At 37.6% G+C, this 26,460-nt stretch overlaps 1 long non-coding RNA gene across 1 annotated transcript; it reads right to left on the bottom strand.

The window, feature by feature from the left end:
* Positions 1 to 46: 46 nt before the first annotated feature.
* Positions 47 to 24,573, bottom strand: LOC124375476. Its single transcript, XR_006923694.1, has 3 exons — positions 24,496 to 24,573; positions 18,072 to 18,126; positions 47 to 955 (listed from the first exon to the last, which is right to left on the bottom strand). It is a non-coding gene; the product is annotated as an uncharacterized LOC124375476 (long non-coding RNA).
* Between the last annotated feature and the right edge of the window lie 1,887 nt (positions 24,574 to 26,460).

Raw genomic sequence — 26,460 nt, 5'->3', positions numbered from 1 at the left:
AAATCTAGTGGAATCATAACAGCATATTGGGACTAAATATGGAATACGATGCTCAAAAAGCACATACCGTACTTATGACCAGGTGTCCGCAAACTTTTGACAATATAGTGCGTCTCTAATATCCATACGTGTTTTATTATTATTGTATTGACAACACAAAGCCAACACATTTAGCACACGGAAAAAACACAACATTGTTTCCACCATTTTGGATTTTGAGCTCAACCTGGTCTTTTTCCACCACCTGGATTCTTTTAGTTTTTGGGACCTGCTGGTTCTTCAAGGACCTTCCGATTATTATTAATATTAATCAGACTGATAATAATAATAATAGTAAACAGTGAGTCCATTTTAACCACAACGCATTTATCATCTCACCCTAATGCTCATCAAAAAAGAGAGAGAACAATCTATCATTCTGATTTCTATCAATCTTCAAGTATCAACCCCCATCATATCGATCCTGACATTTGCAAATCGATGCTCACCTTAGAACAAACACCCAGTATGTATTTTAACATTATAACATTATCTCTTCATCATAGTGGGTGTGATATATTTGGCTGCAAGTGAAAATTTTTGCCCCTTAAAGTTGACGTGTTGGAAGCAGGAAAAATTGGCAAGCGTAAGCATTTGAGCGAGTTTGAGTTTTGTTCCCGGTCTGCGGTGGTCTGCAGTGGTCAGTATCTATCAAATTTGGTCCAAGGGAGGAACAGTGGTGAACTGGTGACGGAGTCACGGGCGGCCAAGACACATCGATGAACGTGGGGAGTGAAGGCTGGTACGTGTGGTCCGATCCAACAGACGATCTCCTGAAGCAGTAAATGCTGTTCATGTTCCACAGGTCACTACTGTTTTGGCAGCAAAAGGGAACCAACGCAAGATTAGGCAGGTGGTCATAATGTTATGCCTGATCTGTGTAGAGTTGTGTGCATGAAGAAGGACATGCTCCAACCTATTCACACACACACACACACAGAGAGACCACAAGAACAGTATATTAGGGCATTATTACGTGTGGAATAACACACTTGGGGTCAAGCTGTTATAGAAAAGAATTAACAACAGAGTGAATGACTACAAACAGTACAAAGCTAAAACTAATAATAAATAATAAAAATACTTTTTAGTCATGTTCTTAGATGTGACCCGTTTCCTAAAAAGGTCTAAAAGTAGACATGAGAGACAAAAAGCAATAACGTGAAGGTTTTTTTTTATATAAGTAGAATGATGTTAAAGTTAAATAGTTTAATAAGTTAAAGATGTATAAATATTTAATTTAAGATATTAAGGTAAATGTCATTTGGTTACTAAATTGGTACTTTTTAGAATAAAAAAAATTAATTTTAATTAAACGATAATGAAATCTGTGACTAAAAGTAATTTTAATAGACGAGCCGCTACTCCGACAATAGTTAATTAGGCGAAATTAATGGCTGACACAAATCATGTGACCTCTTCTTAAGGTTCTCCGAATTCATCGCGCCCTATCGGCCTCGAGGCCTTAGATCACTTGCATTAAGTGCGAATTTATGAATAGAGGAACGTAATTGCATTTAGTGCTAAATTTATGAGGTCATATGTCTATTCATTTGTTTCCTGAGTAATTATGGTATTTCATCTGGGAAATAATGTGAATGAAATACGGATAATGGCTTTAGCATGACTGCCAGAAGCAAATAATCCTGAGGCAAAAGGAAACAGGGATTATTTAATATTAGTTTTATATAAATCTGTGTACATTCGGTTCATTCGCTTTCTTTATTTCAAAATGTGAATTACGATGCCTTTTTTCATTTTCTTTTATTGAATATTGAAAGCATTAAAAGGAGGAAATGTGTTTTTTATTGTTCCTGAACACACAAAAAGGGAGAATTAGTTATTTATTAATCACAAAACCTTACCTGAAAGTAAAACTATTTTATTGATGGTGGTTTTTGTGAAGAATACTCCTCCACTCTAGAGCCATTTAAGCAAATGATAACTAATATGATACCATCTAGAGCAACTTATTTAGCATTTACAGACAATCTAGTAGCACATGCTGTGGGGTGCGGTGGGGCAGGACATGGTGGTGTTGTTCTGCAATGACATTTACATTTATGCCATGTGGCCGATGCCCTTATCCAGAGCAACTTACAGTTATCTCAGTTATACAGCTGAGCAATTGAGCGGTAAGGGCCTTGCACAAGGGCCCAGTAGTGGCAGCTTGGTGGTGCTGGAATTTGAATCCAAGTCCAACATTCCTTATTATATGAGCTACAATTTCCCTCAATGAAGGTTTAAAGAATTTGTGCATGGCATAGCATTGTAAACCATGGACATCTTGCTTTTAAAAGCACATGGTGATTCATAAGTACTTCTCAGAGCAAATCCAGAATTTTCAACAAATCCACTGATCGATTCTACGTTTATGTTTTATCAGTAGTTTTACATCCCGGTAAAACTTGTGATAAAATGAAATGAGAAGAAATTATAAATGTGTTGCATTTCAAATATTTTACTTATTTACATTTTCAGCAAAAAAAATTGCTTTTAAGACACGTTTTTCATTTTTAAGACACAAAACTAATGAGGACAGCGTAAACAGAGCAGCATACGCTTAGCTTGTTTCAGGCCTTAGTAGATTCCAACACATCCAAAATGAATTCTTGATTCTCTGAAGTTGAGACTTGGATGCATTTCTTTCTAAATCTATTGCTTTTGTAATGCACCCAAGTCTCATTTTTAGTGAATTAAGAATTATTTTTACTATAATTAATATTATTTTTGTTAATTTATTTTATCCTACATTATTATATCACGGGCTAACAAAGTTAACAAATTTAAATTTTTCGATGAAATGTTGGTGGGAGGGTAACATTAGTTATCTAGCTAAACAAACCATGGATGCGTAGCTAGGGGTATGGCTAGACCACCAGAGCTTGATGCTAGGTCATTAATAAAGTTCAGCAATGTTAGCACACTTGGTAGCAGGTGGTTGTTACTTCAGAAGATTTGTGTTCTTATCTCCCCCTACAGGCCGGGTGCAACTATAGGCCATATCTCCGACCAGCCTGTGTATACTTTATGTGATAAACTTCATAACTTCCCCCTTTATGCATGTGTTACTGGATTGCTCTGTGCAAGACTATAATGGAGGTAAATGTCTGCATTGCTGCATTTAAATTTGCCTACTTTTTCTACCCCAAAAAATGTCTTAAATCAACCATTGGAAAAATATTGCACTGAAATAATACAACCCCCTTCGAGGAGCCGATGAAACACATTTTGGTTTTCGCTGGAGGATTTTTTTGGCTATTGCAGGTGCTTGCAAAATCAGTGCTGCAAAGGTTAATGTTTCAAAAACAAATAAAAAATATATTTAGCAGCTATAATAGGTTCGTATCATGTCTGTGTAGTGTTTGCTTCACATGCTCAGACACAGAAACACACACACACACATACACTACACTTTCACCAAGGAAACAGGGACAGAATGCATAATATAGGCCTCTTCCTTTCTCTCTCTCTCTCTCTCTCTCTCTCTCTCTCTCTCTCTCTCTCTGCATCTTGTTTGGCCCTCCTTTCTCAATTCCGTCTCCCCTCTTTCACGCTTTGTTGAACATAGTTATTTTCCCACAGGGTTCCTGTGTGTATGAGAGGAAAGAGAAATGAAGAGCAAAACATCATTCCATGTTTCTTCCCTGTAGAGAAAGCTGCTGCAAATCTCAAGAAAAGACGCCGAAGATAAAGAATCCCTATGCAATGTCTTGATTGATAATATTTAACTGTATGTTAAGTGTATGTAACAAAAACTGATGTCTATCATTAAATATAACTTAAATCTTTGAAGTATATATGGTCATATACAGTAAGAATTTCTGATTAATAAAAACAGGCTTTTCTCAGAAATTCAATGTACCAAAGCTCATTAGAGCACTAGCACTAGTTTGGACCTGGTAAGAGCTAGAAATGATACAAGTAATTAACTTCGCAAAGCATGCTAGACGTTCATTAATGTTCACTAGAAGCCTTTAGTGGTCAGAAAATATAGGGTTGAATTTAAAAAATCTGGGCAAGCAAAAGAAATAAACAGCCAATATAAGGCATGTCAAATAAATGTTTGTTGATTTAGCTTATACTTTTTTGTTTTCAATCAACATACATTTCCTTTATAGGTCTATAATAAGAAATTTGTCAGATTAATATAAAAAAAAAAAAAAAGCAAGACGAAGACGATGTTTATTAAAAGTTACATCTATCCCCTTGGTCTCTTGGTAGACCCTAACAGGTTGGTTGGGCCTTGCCTTCCACTTGTGTTGTTTTTGGCCCCAACCAAGTTGGTGGAGTCTTGCCTTCCCCTTCATCTGTTGGCAACCTCTACAAATTTGGTGGAACCTTGCCTTCCCCTTGGTTTGTTTTTGGCCTCAACCAGGTTGGTGGAGTCTTGCCTTCCCCTTGGTCTGTTGGTGGCCTCTACAGATTTGGTTGAACCTTTTCTTTCCTTTGGTCTGTTGGTAGCCCCTACTAAGTTGGTGAAGAATTGTCTTCCCCTTGGTCCAAGCAATTTTGGTAGATTAACTACCTTACTCACTCACACATTTCTGTAACCATATTAATCTGATTATGGTTGCGTTGGATCTATGATTATCTCCACAGCATGTCTCAAAGATACAGCTTAGATGGCATGTCAGTCCCTCAGAGTACACCATGCACACACTCATTCACACATAGTAAAAATCCTTTTCACAGTTTAACTCTTGGCATGTTTTTGCTAGGTAAGAGAAATCCAGAGACCCGGAAGGAAACTAACATTGGAAATAGAAATGAAAGGAGTGGTAAGGGAAAAAAAATTCACAAAAACCATAAATCAGGTGTCTTAAATTTTATCTGCAAATGCCTGGTGTGGCTGCAAGCTTTCATTCCAACCACACAGGGGCAACAATGATTCCACTTGTTTAATCAGTTCATCTTGGGCCCCAATAATGGAATATAGGCCTGCAGCTACAGCAGCCCTTCATGGAGAAGATTAAAGACCCCCTGACAAGCATAAGTTCAAACCAAGGACCCTGGAGCTGTGAGGCAGCAATGCTACCCACTGCACCCCCACTTTACCCACTTTATTCTACTTGCCCTGGGGCATTTACAATATGCTAGATATTTGAACTGGTCTAAAAACTACTTGAGGACAAAAATAATAGCTTCAGAAAAGAGGTTTATGGAACTGATTAGGACAGGGCTGTCGGTGTGGACTGAAACCCGATTTTCAACCCATGTAATGGGTAAATTTAAATACCTTCAGTTGACTTCAGAATTTTATGCTTAGTTGGAACAGAACCCGATATCTGCATTTAATTTTGGGGGATAAGCCTCCTTTGGCTCACTAGGCATCATTATGGGCAGTTTAGATTAGCATAGTCCACCAAATGTCATGTTTTTTGCATGTAAGAAGAAACCAAGGAACCCATATAACTAATAAACTATAACTAATAAAGTGAAGGACTCTCGGCTGTGAGGTGGCATCATATCTCATCATGTGGTAAATGTGAAATGTCTGCTTCTGTGGTTATTGGAGGTTAGTCACAGGAAATGCGGCTCTATTGTTTCATTTCCAGCCCTGATTATTTTCCAACAACCACTTATTCCAAATCTTGCTTTCTGAGTTTTCTGCTTTATTCTCTGCCTTTTAGTAGACCATGTAAGTGACCACAGGCATATTTTATTCTGAAAATCTTTATTCAAAATACAGCTCACTTTCACCCTTCACTTCTTTTTAGACAGATGGAATGTTGTATTTGAATTTCATAACTAGTGTGACATTCATGGACAAATGCCCGGTCCAGCAACCTGATTTGGGCTTCATGCCTAAGACTATACAATACTCCAACGAGAGAAACTAGAGAACTAGAGTGATCTGGCAGCAGCTGTCTAGCAGAAGGAAGGAGAATCCGTCTGCTGGGAATAAATCCCATTTCGTGCTGCCAGAGATTTGGCTCATGTTGCTCTACACCTAATGGCAAATCTTACAGTGTGTGGTATGTAGCTCTTTTTCTTAGTTTTTTTCTGAAATTTATTTAGATTTTGTTGGAGCATTTTATCACTTTATAAACCAGTGATAACTCTAAAGAGTTTTAAGACATTTGGCTCATAATATTTGCTGATGTAAAACCTGAACAGGATGTCAGGCTATCAGTACGAGTTGTTTAGATCTGGACCATGTCCTATGTGCACTAGATAACATCAAAATTCATTAAAAAAAAATGGATCAAGGCTAGTTCTACATTTGGATAAATAGAAAATGGATCAGTGCTATATCCATGTTTTTGACAATTGATGATGTGGACTAGCTCCATGTTTCTGCACAATGCATCAGGACTAATTGATGTTTCTATAAATTGATGATGTGTATTACTGAAATGGTTCCCCACCTGCCCACACTCATGCTCTTTTACCCAGACTGTACAGCCCCTGGTCCCTCAGCCATACCGAGCACCAGTCCGTCGTCTTTCTGTGACAGAATGATTAAAAACAAAACCTAGACTGTGCAACACTTTAGATCTGTTTTTTTTTTTAGCACACAAACCTGAAACCAATAAGAGGTCTTTCTTGCGATATATTAGAATGGCAGAGTTGCAACTGGAGCCTGCTCTTGCCTGACAGTTCAATCCTACTGGAGAAACAAATCAAATTGATAAACCTGAGCAGCAGTTAACCTGAAAGGCCCAGACTCACATTCTATGGCTAGCTTTAATGCAGTATTTTAGCTTTATCTAGACGTAGCCGAAAATAAAATTAGATATATAATACTGTGTGTGTGTGTGTGTGTGTGTGTGTGTGTGTGTATATGTGTGCCTGAAGTCTGGATCAATTCTGTATAAAAATGTTTTATGTTTGTTATTTTCACCATTAGCAGCTCTTTTGCTGGCAAAACTTTTGGTCATGCTAATGGTACAATTAGCATTAAATATTTTTTGTATTTTCATCATCCATATTTTCGCCTTTTCTGATGTTTGCTCAGGTGATTACACAGTGGGGTGGAATTTGACAGTCAGCTGGCCAAACATTCACTACAGGTGATTTGAGATTATAGTATTATCAGTACATTATTTACCGAGCCATTGGGGTTGCAAAAGCCAGTGCACTCTTAGTGCCGGTCCCAAGCCCGGATAAATGAGGAGGGTTGCGTTAGGAAGGGCATCCAGCGTAAAACATGTGCCAAATCAAATATGCGGATTACGAATCAGACTTTCACACGGATTGGTCGAGGCCTGGGTTACCAATAACTGCCACAGGTATTGTAAGACAACAGGGTACCGGTGGTAATTGGGCTACAGTTGGCCAAAGAAGGAGAAGAAGAGGAGGAAGACGTCTACAGAGACAGCATGGAAAGGAGGAGTGTAGGAGAGTGGAGGTTTGGGTTGGTACTTTAAATGTTGGTACAATGACTGGTAAAGGGAGAGAGGTAGCTAATATGATGGAGAGGAGAAAGGTAGATATGTTTTGTGTTCAGACCTGCGATGTTGTATGGTTTAGAGACAGTGGCTTTAACTAAAGATGCCAATGAAATAGATGGTCATTGGGAGTGACGACGATGGACAGGATTAGAAATGAGTTTATTAGAGGGACAGCGCATGTAGGACGTTTTGGGGACAAAGTAAGAAAGGGCCTGACTGAGATGTTTTGGTCATGTGCAGAGGAGGGACATGGGGTATATGTAGAATGCTCAGGATGGAGCCACCAGAAAGGAGGAAAAGAGGAAGACCAAGGAGGAGGTTTATGGATGTGGTTGGGGGGAGGCATGCAGGTAGTTGGTGTGAAAGAGTGTGGACAGAGTGGTATGGAGATGAATAATCCGCTGTAGCGACCCCTAATGGGAGCAGCCGAAAGAAGAAGAGTAGATTATATTATTTTCATATATATTATATATAAAAATACACTGAACAGTGATGAAAATAGAGCGTGAACACAGAGTGTAACGCAGATGTGGGATTAACCTTTAATTCTATCAAGGTAATTTACTTAGCAGCACTCTCCCTAAGGCCTGAACATAAACTTCCTTTATTCCCCAATAGGGGCTCGTGAGTTATAGGTTTCATTAACAGTTAATGTCGTAAGCGCTTAAGAGAGGAGGAGAACGAAACAACGGCTTTGTAGGCAAGATTTATTTCCATTTCTTATGGTTCGTTACACATTGGAGAATGATTCCTCAAGATCCGGTTTAAAAGCTTCCTGACATGACATTGTTACCTTCATGTAGTAATACCGAACACGGTGGTAAATTTTGTTGACAACAAAGTACACATTTTTAGCCGTGTATTTGAGGTGTTTGCGTTTCATTAAACGCAGATTCTACTTGAGATTCCATTCTAGCTTATACACAATGTGCTGCATGCACTTATTCTATCAGTAACAGTTCTGTATCAATACAAGCTGTTCTTTACAGCATGACGAAAGCCAATGGTCTCTTTGTGGCCCCTGAGGCAGCCATTCTGTGAAACTGGAAGAGCGCTACTTAATCAGTGACAGCCATTACAGATGACGATGCACAGCGCTCATTAACGAGATAGAATATTTTCCAGCTTTAGAAACGCACTGGTGTTATGGCAGCACATCGAGCAATTATGACAAAGAGTCAATAAAAAATTAAATGAAAAATATAGGCAGTAGTAACGAATGCAATAAAGGATAACAGAGAAAACACCTGGAATTAAGCAGCTATGGCAGAAGTTACTGATTTGCTTTTTCCGCAATAACATTTACATTTACAGCATTTGACAGATGCCCTTATGCAGAGCTACTTACAATTATCACCTTCATTCAACTGAGCAGTTGAGGGTTAAGAGCCGTGCTCAAGGCCCCAGTAGTGACGGCTTAGTGGTGCTTTGATTTGAACTCAGTTTCCCTTTGAGTCTGGTTCCTCTCAAGGTTTCTTCCTAATACCATCTAAGAGAGTTTTTCCTATAATTTTTACATTCTGTAAAGCTGATTTGCGTCAATGTCCATTTTGAAAAGTGCTATAGAAATAAACTTGAAGTGAATTGAATTAAATTGAATTTAACTCATGAGTAATGTGCATACATAAGCCACGCCTTCTCATTTTGTACACCACACAAAAAAACAAGGCTTATGCAAATGAAGCCATACCCTCATATGCATAAGCCAAGTCCTCTCATTCTGTATGCCACACAAAAACCAGGCCTATGCAATTTAGGCTATACCCTCATCTGCATAAACCACGCCCTCTCATTCTGTAGGCTACACAAAAACAAGGCAAATGCTGACACTAGACATTTGAAACATTTGCATCTCCAGCTCTGACAGTATAAGCTAAGCCGACAGCTCGTGTCCGATTCTGTAAAAGTTCTCACTCGCCTCGGGCATACTCTTGGCAATATGCCAGCTGCATTCATCAAGATGGCATTGTAAATTTGTCCATAGCACTAACTGTTGTACAGTAAGCTATACACAGTGACTTTAACGACATAACCCGAATGACTAATTTGCATTTAAATAGAGGCCTTTATGGGGTGTGCACTGGGGTGCACTGGAACAATGTGATAACTCGCTGTTCCACTTCAGGAGTTCCTCGCCCTCTCTGAGGAGTGCATAAAGAGCATGTTCCAGCAGCAGGCGAAACCTGGTGTAAGAATAGGTGCTTGTACACAGTGTGTAAACAGACTCACTGTGCATTGCAATACTGTGAGCATTAACTTATCTTTATAATCTACCTTTGAGAAGTATTGCCATTAAAAGCTGTTCTGATATTTGAATACATTTAGTGATGAGTTAGAACATCAAGTCCTCACTATTAGGACAAAAGCAAAATAAAAAAGATCTATTTAAAATCTCTGAAACAGCCACACAGTACTGAAGCCAAATGGATGCTCAGACCCATGAGTCTTTAGAAAGTTTTCTGATTAACTGATTAAATCTCAACCATCAGCCAGAACTCAAATATTTCTTATCCAAGGCCATGAGCCTTTACAATTTTGGTGTATTCAAACACTGAATGTTGTCATTGTCTTCTTTTCTCTTTAAACAAACTGCTAAAATTTTAAGTAAATTTAGATAGATAGATAGATAGATAGATAGATAGATAGATAGATAGATAGATAGATAGATAGATAGATAGATAGATAGATAGATAGATAGATAGATAGTTTTACATTAATTGCATTTTTTCAAATGAAGCCTAATTGTGTGCTTTTGTGAACATTCTACAGGAAGGAAAACGCAAAAATATAAATGGTTTATGAAATAAGCTTAACATTTTTATTTGTTTTGGCTGACTTTTCCTCACAATGTCCTGCTTTTCTTGAAAAAGTCCATCCTGTAAATTTTTCTTGTAAGTGTATCCATAACCAAACCTTTTCTTCCCTGTCAGCTATTGTGGAATGAAAATACAGCGATTAAATGCACATAAATATATTTGAGCTCCTGCAGCTTGGTGTAGATGCGGGTTGTGAGCTCTGACTGGTGCGTTCTCTGATTATCCAATCAAAGGACATGAAAATGCCAACATTGCAGATACAACGGCAACACATGATGTGGCTATACGGACACTACTTGAAGCAGCGCTCGCCGAGAAAAACAAATCATGGTCTATGAAATGTGAATATATTTTATACTGTGTGTGTATATATATATATATATATATATATATATATATATATATATATATATATATATATTATGCAAGCATCATGTGGGGAAAAACATGTATTACACTTCATAACTGCTAGTTTGCCAGTAGGCTGTTACTCTCTAGACCTGTTCATTATAACAAAGATGGCAGATCATCCATAAAATCATGCTGACCTTTCAGCAAATCAACAACATAATGAGAGATGTTACACAAGCATGACTGTTTGACTTGGCATTTGAGCTCAAATGGATAATTATTATGAGATAAACGTATTCTATAATGTAGCCCTACCAGCCTAAAGTCAAGTATAATTTTATTTAAAGGCCTATTTGTGGATAGGAAGCATCAATATTGCGACGAGTTCACGGCCAGACTACCGACTTTTCACAAAAACATTATAGAATTTGTATTATTTATTTTATACATTTATTTTCCAGACAGAAGTTAATTTTTTTTGTGGAGATTTGTGGAGAGCCAACCAGGTTGAAGCCTTCAACCGAAACTTGTACTAAGAAAGGTATACAAATAGTGCATGATGTGGAATGTCAAGCACAGGAACACAGCCCACTTGAAAGTGTTGTAATCTTGTTTACTAGATAGTAGTGTTGTAACGGTAAATGTATTCTGAACTAACGTTTTTGGTACAGGGCTTGCGGTTTGGTGTACAGGTGTACCACATGCAATCTTTTTTATGTGCAGAACATAATAGTGCATAGTGTGCAGAAGATAAAATCCACACACAGAATGTATAGGTAAGCAACCGCCCCACATTTTCCACCCTTATGAAATGAACATAGCATAATGCCGCTATACTTCCAGTGTTATCTTTTACTAGTATAATCTGTGTTTCAAATCCTACCATGTGGTTAAACTTGGTTTTATATGTTTACTGTATAATAAAGAACTCTGACTGCACCCCAGGCCTCCTCACCTCCCCTACATCAGTACCTGACCTCACCTGCACCCTTATGACTGAATGAGCACAAATCTCCATAGTACACTCTAAAATCTAATCATCTTTCCAGAAGAATTGAGTTTATTATAAAGCAAATGAGAACTAAACATATATTCATATATATACACATAATACTTAAATATATATTTGTAAAAATTTATATTCAAAATTTGCATCTTATATCTTACAGTGAGGTTTCAAATTGTGTCTATATAGTATAGTTTTTACAGCAAGCTTTTTTTCTCTCTGTTGCACTCTACATTTAGTGGGTTTTTGTCTGATAGGTATATAAAAGATTTATAATATGGTGCATTTTATCACACTGTAAGAAGGACAATGTCGTTTATATGCAGCTCGACATCACAGTTTCTGTAATTAGCACTACAGCTTGGACACCAGATGGATTCTCTACTCATCGCCACGAGAGTGTGTTTCACAGTTTAATCTACCTCACAGCCTGTTGCCTCATTTTTGTTTACTTTCGAGGACAACAGAACTTTGAGACGAGTTAAAACCGCATTCGGCAGATGACATTGAAAAGGATTTAGCTTTATTTTGCAATCTTTGTAGACAAGAGGCAGCTCTGTATTTGTATCTGATATTTTTGCATCTTGAGCATCATTGCTGGGGACATTTTGCCTCTATTCTTCTAACATTACATTAAGCACCATCTGCAGGAGTCAGTAAAAATTGGTGTATAATATGGTGTAGCTTTTACCTTGAAAAATCAAGACTCGCAAGTAGCTCAGAACAGAAAGTTTCACCACAAACATAATCACCAAGAATTAATACCCACAACACAAATAATTCCAGAGAAAATCGAGAGCATTACTTAGGTAGAACCTCTGTTATAAAAACAAATTTACTTCTGGCCAATCGTAATGAAGAATTGTGAAATCACTGTGGTATTAATCTATTGAATTAAAATGACAAAGATCACAAATCGCAAATATGTTAGGATTAAGGACACAATTATATTCCAATAGCCACTGCGATTTATTGAATGATGACACATTGTTCTTTGTACACGTGTATCAAATTCCCATATAATTAACATTGGTATATAGTCTAAATTTTAATGTATGGTATGGACAGATTCAACCTACTGTATTAATAGCCTCTGGAATAAATTGGAAATCTGATTGCACCCCAGGCTTCCTCACCTCACCTACATCAGTACCTGACTTTACTGAATTATTTCTGAATTAGCACAAATCTCCACAAGCACACTCCAAAATTCTAATTCCCTGAAGTGTTAAGATAATTATAAAAGCAAATGAGGACTAAATGTGGAATGGGCTGTTAAAAAAAAAACATACATGGTCAGGTGTCCACAAACTGTCCATATAGTATAGTATTTATAGATGGGTAGCATTAATATATTTGATCATATGCATACGCCTCGACAGTCGATATGAAAGATGAGAATCGAAGTGATACCTCGATGACCCTTTTTTCTCTCTCATTGCCCATTCAACCAGCTGTCACTTCCACAGATGAGGTGTGTGTGTTTGTGAGTGCGTGTTGTGTCTGTTGTGTTTGTGAGTAAGTGTGTTTGTGTTTGTTCAGCTGAAACACTGCAGCAGGTGCTGGGGTAATGACAGTCAGCCACAAAATCACTCTCTGATGAGATCTTTGAGTGCAGACTGGATGAGCAGGTAGTCAGTGTTCTCACCTCATTCACATTGATGAAAATGAAAAAAGCACAAACATTTTAAAGCAGTTTTTGAACTATAGCGGTGTACAAAGCTTCATACAATCTTTATACAATCAGGTGAAAGGACGGACATTGGTGTATTGCTGTAATCAGGACGGACATTGCTGTATATAAATATATATACACACACACACACACACACACACACACATACACACACATACATATGTATTAAATATAAATTAGAAATAAATGAAAAATTCTATATATACAAGAAGTATCCAAAAGTTTGATAAGGTGCCAGGGTACTAAGAACATATTGAACATGATTTTTTAAATGGCATGTGTGCTTCAAGAGCAGACGAACATCACTGTAGGATGATGAAAGACCAGGAAAACCTTCAACAAACCGTTTGGCAACTTGTGCATGATAAACATCGAAGAACGATCCACATGATCTTACTTCCGCACACTTCTGCGGACTTCGCATTCTTCCCAAAGATGAAGATCTAGCTTAAAGGTCTCTGTTTTGACACCACTAGATGGAGATCCAATGTGAATCCCAATATGTGCTTGTCACGCTTTGAGAAGAAGACTTCCAGGACACATTTCAGTAGAGGCATAGGGGACCATATCAAAGGTTAGTGTGTAAACGTAGATCAATTACGTACCTTCTAATAAACAGAGCCAATCTCAAAACTTTGTGATATCACCTGTGGCACATTGTGTCAGCTTTGTTCCCTACTGAAAGTTATAAAGTTTGATGGCCACTGGAAAAGGGGTCTCTGGAAAGACCTCCTGTGCCGTTCTGTGGTTGTTATCGCTAGTCTCAGGCTAGGGCTAAATGTGCCCCCTGGTAGGACTTCAGTGTCACATGCAGGATCTTAGTATCCTTGATGCATTGTCAAGGATGATTAGAAGATTCTTCAGCATTCTCCTTTCAGTCAGACACCTCAACTAGAGACTCCATTTCCACTCCCATGAGAGATGCTGCTTTTCTAATAAGCTTGTTGGGTCTGTTGGCATCGGTAGTCTTCACCCGCTACCCCAGTACACTACAGTGTAGAAGATGATGCTGCCTACCACAGATTGGTAAAACATGGTTAACATGTATATTAGGTCACATGTTAATTCATTCTCAGAATTTGGCCACAATTCATCTGAGAAAACGAGAGTTTCGATGAATTATTTTTTCATCCTGTGACAGAGTGACTCATTCATTGTGTTCAATCTCAGAGAGGCAAACTTCAAAGGCGACACACAAGCTAGCACCATGACAAATTCCTGCCTGAAGTGCTCGGCAAAAAAAAGATGTTCTCTTGCAAAACTTGTGATAGTGCTGGGCCCTGTGTGATGAAATATTTCACCCCATTTCTAACTCCAAAGTTGGTGTGTTTTATTTGGTAAGGTGTATTATTTGTACATCCAGGAACTTTCCTGTTTTTGTGCCTTGTTGCCTCCACAATTTGAGCATGTTTGCTGGATTGTTTTACCTATAAATGCAGTGTGACACTTTAAAAAAAAATCCTTGATCATTGAGCATGAACTGACCTGAGACGTCCATGGCTGTTTATTTTTGCGACTTTAAATTGGTCCATGAAAGAGTTGTTATTGGCCTGGTTTATGTGGGCCCTGGTCCTCCTTCATCCGGCTCTTAAAATATGTCCTTTTAGGTTCATATTAAATTTAATGGCCACAACAAAGTCATCCTACAGCTTCACTCTGGCTCAAACGAGCTCCAGTGTCTTTGTGTGAAACGCAGATATCTTTTAAAAAATGCGGTGTATTTTATACTGAGTGACCTTACAGACCTCATCATTACTTTTCACAACCTCATTAAAGTGCCACTAGTCTATTGATTGTATAGAAATTTATTGTATAGAACCTCTGAAAGTTCAGGACAGGTTCAACACTAACAACCATATTACTAGCGAAAAATTTAATCCAGGAGACACCGGGTAGGTTTTTGTGCACTGCCCCTTAATCCTCATTTGCTCAACTATGAGCTTGATAAGGATTTGATCTGTTTTTCATAAGTAAATAAAAGCACTATATATGATCTGAGAGCACATTTTAATCAATCAATCAATCAATCTTTATTTATATAGCACCTAACATCTACCAGGTAGAACCTGGGTGCTGAACAATGTACAAGAGGCCAGTGTAGTGAGTGATTGGTGGTCCGGTGATCATGGATTATGGCATCCTATTGGTCTTTTTTTTTTTTAAAAGGTGGCAGATGCCCTTGTCCAGAGCGGTGAGGTTAAGGGCCTTGTTTAGGGGCCCAGGAGTGGCAGCTTGTATATGTATGTATATGTACGTACACAATGTATATAAAAGTTTCAAGACTTGCTCTGTTTACAAGAAAGTACTTTATTTATCTACATTTACACACTATCCTCTTTAAAATAGTGGCCTTTCACTGCAATACAGCGCTCCCAGCGTTCCTGCCACTTCTGGAATATGTTCTGAGAGTCCTCATTTTAAAGCACGTCAAGCACCTTCTGCGATTCGCACTTGACCTCAGCAATGGTGACAAAACGACTACCTTTGAGCTAAAGCTTCATCTTCTGGAAGAGGGCGAAGTCAAATCTGGCGAGTAGTGTGAATGCGGAAGTGAGATCATTGTTCCCAGACAATAATCATGCACAAGTTGCTGAATGGTTCTGACATTTTGAGCTTGTTGAAGGAGTTCCTGATCTTTCATCGTCTTCCAGTGATGACCTTTCCCTCATGAAGTGCGCATGCCACTCAAAACACCTTGAAAGTCTCATCGCAGCCTTGCTGCATGTCAAACGCCGTTGTGGCAAAATTTCCCAGTTTTATGCAGAATTTCACATTTGATCTTCGTTCTGATTTGCTGTTCATGATAAAATTTCAGACAACTTTATGAAACATAACTTTCACATGTTTCATATGGTATTCTCCTGCAAACTGTTGCCTAGAAGTTGCCTGCACACAGTTATATAATATGTCTTTCTATGCTGTACCTGGGCCAAACCTGCCACAGCCTAACAATTCACCTTTGCACAAATTGAGCTCTGTGAACACATGGTTGGACCAAGTTTGGCATGGAAGAAATACTCCTCAGAAGCTACTCATAGCCCTGATCTTCTCTCCACTTAACCTGAATGAAGCTTTTTTACCCAAAATCTGTGCCTGATCTCAATACTGCTGGAGCTGGTGTGTGAATAATTATAAATCCCCACAAACCTTCCCAGAAGAGCAGAGATCATAATAACAGCAAACAGCCGATGCTTTTAAATGGTGAATACTTTTGTATAATTTGCAGTCGAGGATGATCTGAACAAAGAAAGAACAAATCCTAATACATGTATAAAATCAAAACCAAGGAGAATAGTTCTGTAAATAATGATGCCAGTTCTTTTTTTGAACTTGAGACATCAGTTTGTGATCCTACACAAAATTCTACCTATTTTCTGTGCTTTTTATGACCATTTAATGTCTTATTATTCGGAGAACTATTAGAGAATGACTGTTTAGAGCTATAAGTGATGACAGGAAGTTGCTTCTCAGACTTTCCACACAACATTAAACATAACTTTTAACCCATAAGCAGTATGTGCCATCTATTAATTAATACCAGTTGAAGAACAGCACTCTCTCAGGTGCTTTATTTCTTATGTTATTGAAATGTAATTATATTACAAGAAATGTTTCAGTCGTATTGCTATAAATCCTAAAGACATGTTCGGGGTTAATGGAATGCAACATCGCTAAGTGCGACGGAACGATAAGGAGACCGTTTCTCGTCAAACCGCGATCTAAAACAAACTTTAATGCAGTTCACTTTTTACAGCCGAAGCTGTATATCATGTGCATGAAAAAAGGAATTCGGGCATCAGGCCATGCTTTTTTTTTTTTCTACACCTTTTAATGCATGGCCCCATCACTCTGACAGACTCTTCCGTCCAACATTTCAGAGCCTGGAGACGGCTGTCCTTTCCAAGAATAATATAGAGTCCCCTTCAAACCTTTGCAATAAATTTAGGTGAGTGACAGGAGACCAATCATTTTCACTAAGCCTGACGAATGCTGTCTAATCTAGATCCCTACGGCAAGCCGGCATGCCCGTTGTCCACTTTCTATTACCCATAAACCTCTCAATCTGCTCACGTGGCCTTAGGGGTGGTGCAAGGAAAGACAAAGCGTTCATCACTTCCTGAGGTTTATGAGCTCAATCCCCCACCTAAAACCTGTTAGTTAGACACAAGCATGGCGTACTCTTTCCTCCTCGCTTTCCTTCACAGAAATAAAAGTAAATCTGCTCTCAAGGATGCGTAGACAGCCAGCAGTAATGAAGCAAGCCGGGTACTAGGTCTTCTCGGGCACGTTTTTCTCACTCCCTATTTCGAACCATCAATTTTATTCCTTTTTTTTTCTCTATCGGTTGAAATCGAAGGGGAACACAGAGCACTTTGTCTTCATTATGTGATGGTGCCTCTGACTGTTAAGCCAGAGTTGCTTTCATATCTCTAAACCATGCATTTCATTATAGGAATAAACCCTGCTTTAAAAAGGTGTGCATGGGTCTATTTTTCTTTTTTAACTCCCAAATCAAAAAGAATTCTGATCGATCACGTCTGATCCCGCAGATAGGCTGACGAATCACGCATGCTCTCCATAGTCAGTCATTATTTTTTTCTTGTACCTACCAACAAACTGACTGTCTTTTCCTGCTAGTTGCTAATACACCTTTTTCCAAACATTCTTCAAATATTTTCAAATATTTTTCAAAAATGTGAGTTTAATTATATATCTGCAAATGTACATACGGGTATATTCAATGATATAGAATATAGATGATATACCAAGACAGAAGAATACCACCTCCGGACCAGAATCAGCAGCAATCATGCACGTCATCTGAAGGACAAAGGACACACTTTTGAGGATGAAAAAGATATATTTTAAGGATGTGCATCTCCATAACTTAATTCACATCTCGATGCATTAAACATACATAAGAAGCAGCTACTGTTGTGATGTGATACGATTCACCCCTATTACGATGCAGTGTGAGCTGCTTTAAATTTGATTCAACACAATGCAATTTAATGCAATATGAAAAAAATAAGATGCTATACAATTCAATATGGTAGAGAGAGTTTGCTTTTATTTCTTTATTCTTTATCTTTATTTATTCTGTACATTTTTACTAACTGCGTTCTGACTTCAAATGCACGGTTCTTTACAAACAGGCTTTTGAGATCCAAAAAAGAATGAAAAAAATGTAAATTAAACCAGACTCTTTTCGACGTGTCATGCCACATCAGCTACATGTACCTCCACAAGCAAATAAATCCACACCGGGACTAAGAGTTTATCAAACAGGTGTGTTCATGGAATTTCTCGTCCCTTTTCCGGATTTCCCTGCTTCTTCAATTATTCCAGCAGCTTGTAGCTCTGTGTTTGGCATGTTGGTTCCTCAGTGTCCTGCCAGCATGCACCCACAGACCTGCTGCTCCTTAGTGGATGGATCAGAATCACATGGTGCCTACAAGTACTATTATGTTTTTTTTAAATCAGTATAGCTGCATTTCACTTTACTGGATTTTCCCCCATTCTAAAAAGCTGACTTGTGCTTTCTATATTCAGAGTTATTGACAGAAGAGTTGTGGAGTTCAGATTTTTGTTTTATTGTACTACAACATTCAATACTTTATTTGGTGCAGGAAAATGTGGACATGAGGATACTCTAGAATGAATGTATTAAATATTGTTGCATTATATGGCTAAAAGAAATGAGAGATGAATGATAGATTAAATAAGTGGATGGATTGAATGTGGAATTTTTCAGTGGATGGATGAAAAAAATGAGAGGTAGATAAATTTATTGGATTGATGGATGGATGGATGGATGGATGAAATAATATGTAGATTAATGTATTGGATGGATGGATGAATGGATGGATGGATGGATGAATGGATGGATGAAATAATAGGTAGATTAATGTATTGGATGGATGGATGGATGGAGGATGGATGGATGGATGGATAAAATGATAGGTAGATTAATGTATTGGATGGATGGATGGATGGATGAAATAATAGGTAGATTAATGTATTGGATGGATGGATGGATGGAGGGATGGATGGATGGATGGATAAAATGATAGGTAGATTAATGTATTGGATGGATGGATGGATGGATGAATGGATGAAATAATAGGTAGATTAATGTATTGGACGGATGGATGGATGGATAAAATGATAGGTAGATTAATGTATTGAATGGATGGATAGATGGATGGATGGATAAAATAATAGGTAGATTAATGTATTGGATGGATAATTGGATGGATGGAAGGAATTATGGAAAAATCAACAGAAGGATGGATAAATTTTTCCAAACCAAGTGGCGGAAGGGGTAGCTCAGTGTATAAGACTTTGGGTTACTGATTGGAAGGTCTGGGGTTCCAGGAGCCCTGGTATCACAACCTGCCACTCTTGGAGCCGTTGAGCATGGGTTAATTCATTAATTTCACTGTGATTGAAAGTACATATGACAAGTATAAAGCACTTTTCTTTTTCTTTTTAAATGCTTCATTTCTTTTCCAGTGTTTCGTCCTTTTCCATCTATGTTGATAATTAGTGATCAACAACATCATTATTAACAAAGTTTTTTATTAAATACACCCTGTAGACTCTCGTACATCTCAAGTAGAACCCCGGCTGACATGTGGAATGTTTATTGTCTCCAAGACCAGAGTTAAGTAATCCAGCTGGTAAAGGGACTGTTCTTGTTTTGCTGTGATCTGACATCATGACTGAATGATCTAACAGCTAAAGCAAAATCCTATAATACCCACTGCTTCCGTGCCATGTGGTGGTGAACTGGCTGAGGTATGTGCAATGATGCTACTTCCATCTGGATTTTTACTGAGGCTGGAAGAGTGGTTTCTAGAATTAAGAGACCTATGATTACAAATAAAATTTAATACACTGTAGTCAGATCTTTTTTTTTAAGTTTAATAAAAGATGTGCACCTGGATTTCACACTTCACCTGGTTATTTGTACATATAACTCCTCTGGGGTCTTTCTATTCAGTGGTGTTGGGTAAAGAGGCTTAGGGTGTTTCATTTGGTGTTTCAATTCATCTCAAAGGTCTTCAGTAGGATTGAGGTCAAGACTTCAAAACAAGGACACTCAAAAAAAAAAAAAAAAACATCACAAACCATGCAGATCGTGCATTGTCATGCTGGAAGAAGCTTTGGCCTTTGGGTTCCAGTGAAGGGCAGCAAATCCCCCTTTTTAACACAATTGTGTGTGCTACAAAAGAACCACTAATGGGTGTAAGAGTCAGTTGTCCAAAAACATTCGGCCGTCCTACGAAATTCCTAAATTACAAAGAATCATGAGGGCATTCTAACGCTTGCCTTTCATGCCTCCTATTAAAAATCACCATCAAATCTAATACACAAAGGGGGCCCTGCCAAAGCCTTTAATCAGATTACAACCATCTGCTGCTTGCTGATTAATTTTTTAATGTAATTTGCACCATGAGTGTACATTCTTTGCTCAATATTTGGATTTCATCAAATGTTAGGAAGTGGGTTTAGAAGTAGCTTGTAGAGGATTTCAGTATTTATGGATTGAGAATAATTCAGGAAGGATTCGGACCAAAAAAAAAAGAACAACCCTTGTGTAAAGTCACCTAGTCCTTTATAGGGAAAAAAGCAATTAACATGTCTGGCTGCAAATATTAAAATTAACAAGCAATTAATTCTGCTATTCTCCATGGAACACTGAAGGGCTGAAATGACACCTGGTTCTACTTGTTTATAGCCGGAGTGAACAACAGTGCTGTATCGTTTCATTCAGAAATTATTTTCTTTATTGCTCTAAAGCTGAATTCCACAAGGTCCTGCCAGGGAAATGCAGGCAGATGTGCAGAATTTGGAAGTTCATGAATGATCCCAATAAAGGCAGATACGAGGTTTGCACTTTAGCCGTTCATTTCCTTCAGGGCGAACCGAGTACTGCTGCTACATTCATGATTAATTAAACATTTCTGCATGTACTCTTGATGACTAATGATAATTCTGTGACTTATTCATGGCCAATGGTAGTTTTAGGTGTCCAAACCTTTTCTCGTGGGAGAAAGGATTATGCTTTGGGTTGACAGTCAATTTAATGAAGAGGCTTTGGGGGATGAACCTGGACTTTCTTTTTTCTTTTTTTCAAAGCAAAATATAAAGACAAGCCACACTGCTCTCTTTCCCTTACCAAAAAGGAAAAAAGCTAAGCAGTACATGATGTTTATGGTTAAACCATTTAGAAGGGCAGAAAATTCATTACAATATTGTGTGTGTGTGTGTGTGTGTGTGTGTGTGTGTGTGTGTGTGTGTGTGTGTGTGTGTGTGTTACAAAAAGGCATTAGTGGCATGACTTGGTGCTGTGCTAGCATTACGTCACCGATTTTTTAAACTAGCTAGTTTTCTCAACTAGCTAGCAGGTTACTCAAAATTGAGAAAATTCGTTCGAATCTTAAATAAGGGTGAAATCTTTTTGAAATCTAAATGTTCTCTGTGAGAATTCAGCTTGCTAGTTGGCTGATTGTTTGCAATTTAGTTAAAGTTTTGCTAACCCAGAAGCAAACCACAAGCATTAGTCATGTTGCATATTCACTGCCTTCGTTTAGCAAATAATTTAACACTTGCTTTATGCAAAGAAATACAAAAAAATGCTGGCAAAACAAGAAATTAACTACTATTCAGAAATTAAATAACTGAAAAGTATTACGACCCTGATAACTGCCCTGGAAAGAGGTTTAAGTAAGTAAAACTCACTAAAGCTTGTGTCGGAAATCAATATGTAATGCAAGTCAGACCTTTACAGGATCTTGTACCTGCAGTTTTCCCAGGAGTCATTAAAATGCATTACATTTTGCATTTAGCTTTAAGTGTATACGTGTTCTACAGATTTGGGCTTGGACAGGCAATTTGTCATTTGAGTCCTTCAACAGTGAAAACCTTTATACCTGCTGATGACGATGTATAATGTTGTAGCTTTGACTACAAATTCTAAAGATTTATATGCCTAGAACCTTATCTAGAATATAATACACACAGTATTTCGTTATCTTTCAGCACATCTTGGTGGATAGATTATTCATCTCTTATTAATGCACAGCGTGTCATTTTAAACACAAAAAGTCCTTTGCCCTAAACAGTGGCTGTCAAAAATGTTGACAGGCACTGTCAAAATTTCTTTTATTATTTTTAAGATACATGTATGTTCCTTTTGTTTCTATGCAAAAGCACACAAGAATTGGACAGTGAATTGATGGAGGAAAGTTCTGTGGATAGAAAGGTCCATTTTTGGCAGAACATAGACACCCACAGTCCAACATGGAGGTGGAAGCTTAATGGTTTGTGGTTGTTTTGTAGCAATAAAAGTTGGATACTTATTCCGGGTAAACGGGAATACTAAACAAACATGTCTACTATTCCATTCTTTCCATGCCATACTCGGTAAACATTATTTAGAGAGCAAAGGGACAGTTGGATTGTTATCTATCATGGAATGTCCTGCCAAGTCACCACACCTAAATCCTATTAAACTGCTCTGGGATGATCTGGATCGCAAGGTCACAAAGAAAAGTAAAGAACTTATTTGGGAAATTTTAAAAGAGGCATAGCGAAGTATTTTAGCTGAAGGTTTGGAGAAATAAACTGTGCAGATGTCAAGAGAATATAAAGTTGTTATTCGTGCTGAGGGAGGATTTACATCTGTGCATTAATGTATTTGTTTGGTCAATGTTCATGGCGTTAAAGTACCTAGTTTGTTTTATATGTACATATATATAGTGTGTGTATATAATCATAGTAATGTATATATGATGTTTTAGCAGCAATTGCTGTTGCTGTAAGTTCAGAAATGATGTAAGTATAATTTTTAGAACTACACTGCAATTAATCTATCATTTTACAAGTTTTACAAAGAAAGCATACTTTCAAACAACCATTACATTTACAAAGTATTAAACCAATAGAGCAAATATAAATAATAAATACAATAAGGCACAGTAATGAGCTTTTATTATTGAGTCTTTATTTGGTGAGATTAAATATTGGGTTACTCTAACTTAATTGTGTTGTACCATTGTGTTTTGAGAATGAACACACTTGATTCATTTATATTTGAAAGTGTAAGGCCTAAAACAAGTTGCTGTTTCAATCCTTTTATATATATATTTTTAAATGCCACCCCATTAACTTTAATTACCAGAACACATGAAATGCGGCTTTATTACAATTTTGGGCTGCATTTTATTAGACTTTTTTTTATCCTCCTCAGTGCACCATTAATGCTGAAATATTTTTACTTTCATTTGGTAAGCCAACCCACACTCATATCGAGGTTTAAAACCCATTCTGGTCCTTCCCTGTAAATAAATTGTTCATATTTTCCCCCCACTGTTGTTTAGCGGTGCATATTGCGTTATTCAGGCTCCGCTGAAGGTTTGGTTAAGATGCTTGATTGAGGCAGATGTCTGGCCACTAAATCCTGTTTAATGAAGGATCTTATTTGTCTAGATCTCTCCTCAAAAGCTTCTTCATAGGGCCCAGACAGATTAAGTCAATCTTCCCTGAGCTTTTTAGCATTTCATAAGGAGCACTTATTCTGGAAAAGGGCATTCTTTTCCCCAGAGATTTATCAGATGCCTTGTTGCATAAACAGAAAACATCATTTTAGCCAAGAAATCCTTTTAATTTGATCTACACTTACACCCTGAATATGTATTCATTTGTAAATTAGCTGGGATAGACTGCAAGTACACTATATAGACAAAAGTTTTGGAAAACCTGACTTTTCCATCCTCTGTCCTTCCCCAAACTATTGCCACGATAGTGTCTTTGGATGCAGCAACATCAAGTCTTCCCTTTACTTGGCCTAGGAGAACAATAGTAGTTCCAGCATGACAATGCCCCTCTGCAGAACGTGAGCTTCATGAAGATACACTTTACATGGGTTTGAATGGAAGATCTTAACTGGCCTGTTTATAGAGCTCTGACATGAACCCTATTGAACCCCATTGGGATGAACTGAAATGCTGAGGCTCTGCACCTCACCTACATGAGTACCTGACTTTACTAACACCCTTGTGGCTAAATCAGCAGAAAACTTAACAAGCACACTCCAAAATCTAGTGGAACATATTCCCAGAGGAGTGGAGGTCATTATAACAGTAAAGGGATAGAAATGTGGATTATTTCAAAAGTACATACCAATATTATGATCAGGTATCCACAAATGTTTGTCCATGGCCTATGTTTCCCAGTAGCCATTGCACTTCCATTACTTGATCACATGATCCAAACTCATCTCACTGAACACTCAAACACCTGTTTTTGTCTCAGTATTAACGAGCATGTGCATTACAACTCACCTTGCACCTCACATTTTCTCCTTGATTGTTGTTTTTCTTTTTTTTTTCTCCTTCTCCACTTTCTTTTTCAAGCTCAGTTTTTTGTGTGATTTTGTTTGGGTTTGTATTAGTTATTTTGCACTTTACATACTAAGAATATCTGCAATTGCATCCACTCTCACTTCTTAAATGGCAATGTAGAAATGCAAGGTGTGAAAGGAAATCTATTTCCCACATCCCTGCCAGCTTTTTGTACAATTCTGCTTTTGAAATGATATCAGAATGCATTCGGCCATTCTGTAGAAATTGTGTGTATTACTTCCCTGTAAAAGCTTCCTTGAGTAGAAGAATCTCTGAAATTTGTGTTTGTGCATTAGACGATTTAAAGACTAGTTGACTAATGCATCAGCTAATCACTACTGCGACCGTGGGGACATCGACTAGTCAGGCAACAAACGATAATAAATGCGGAGATGCAGGCAGACTGCAAAGAAATTCAGCTAAATGTTCTTTGTTATTCTGGGAAAATACTTTTTTGAAAATTTCTTTTGCTTTAATGGCCTATTAACACTTTAATATCCTTTTTATGCATTTGATTGCAAGTCGTTACCCATCCAACTCAGCTAGTTTAGAGTCAGATCAGTGGAGCACACCAGCTGACAGAAGCAGAGCCAAACTCATTTTCATTTGCCACCACAATTACCCCAGACACTGCTGTAGACATTGTATCCTCGGCTCAAATGAGTAGACACTGTTGATGGACATTAATGTCTCTCAGTTTCAGAAAAATGTATTGCAGATGGTAATATTAGACACAAAATGAATTATGGTGTAATTATTTGTACTCAAACTGCCATTTAATTCACTTGTTGCTGCTGCAGTAATTAAATAACCCCAAAACAATGATGGTCTGTATGAGTTGTTGCTTTAGCTATAGAAAAGATTGACTAATCAACTAGCCAAAGAGTCAAAATAAATTTATTTTGGGATTTATTAAACCCACAGAATGGTATAGTATATTATCAGTTTAAAAAATTGTAATTAAGTTTTTATGAGCTACAAGGAAATCTCCTGATCTCATTTGGATGGCAACAGTTTTGCATCAAGCTCAAGACCGTGCTAACCTTTAGAGCACCCAACTGAGCGTCTCAAAATAAATCCAGTTAATCATCAAGAGCTCTTCTATTTTTAACCCGTTTACTACACATAAACACTATATGAAAGCATACTCTTCATTCAAATCACTCAGCCCTATAGATTTCTTTCAAAATGTTTCCAAGCTTCAGAGACCATTTTAAACTTCAATTCCCGAAAACCCTGTCGTTCTAAACAAAATAAAAAGGGATCAAATTTCTCAGTTACAAGCACCGTACTTACGTTCACAAATGATGTCTTTGATTTGGAAACAAAGAAAACGAAGCCAGTCTTCATAGGCAATACGGAACGTTATCCTGGGTGATTCAGTGGAAATATCACTTTGGATATGGACATATTTTGCCCTTTATTTCAACATTTGTCTTGACTGCAAAGCTGAAAATGTATCAGCAGACAAAGATGATTTTTTAATTGACTCCCTTTTGAAAACATGTATAGTATTTAGCCCATAGAAAACAGTCCATATGGCACATTGTCAAGGGGAAAAAAAGGTTCTTCTTTGAAGATACTTGACTGAATGCTTTGTGACTAGTGTTTCTAACACTTCTGAGCACTAACACATTATCTGAAGTCTCATGAATACTTATGGTTCTGTAGCACTCTGTTCTTTCTCCCTGCTATTTTTTATATAGCCTTTTGCTGGGAATTTAAATCTAAAGCACTGGTATTA

Source organism: Silurus meridionalis, chromosome 21, assembly GCF_014805685.1.
Source record: "Silurus meridionalis isolate SWU-2019-XX chromosome 21, ASM1480568v1, whole genome shotgun sequence".
NCBI lineage: Eukaryota > Metazoa > Chordata > Actinopteri > Siluriformes > Siluridae > Silurus > Silurus meridionalis.
This window is presented reverse-complemented; position numbering and strand designations above follow the sequence as displayed.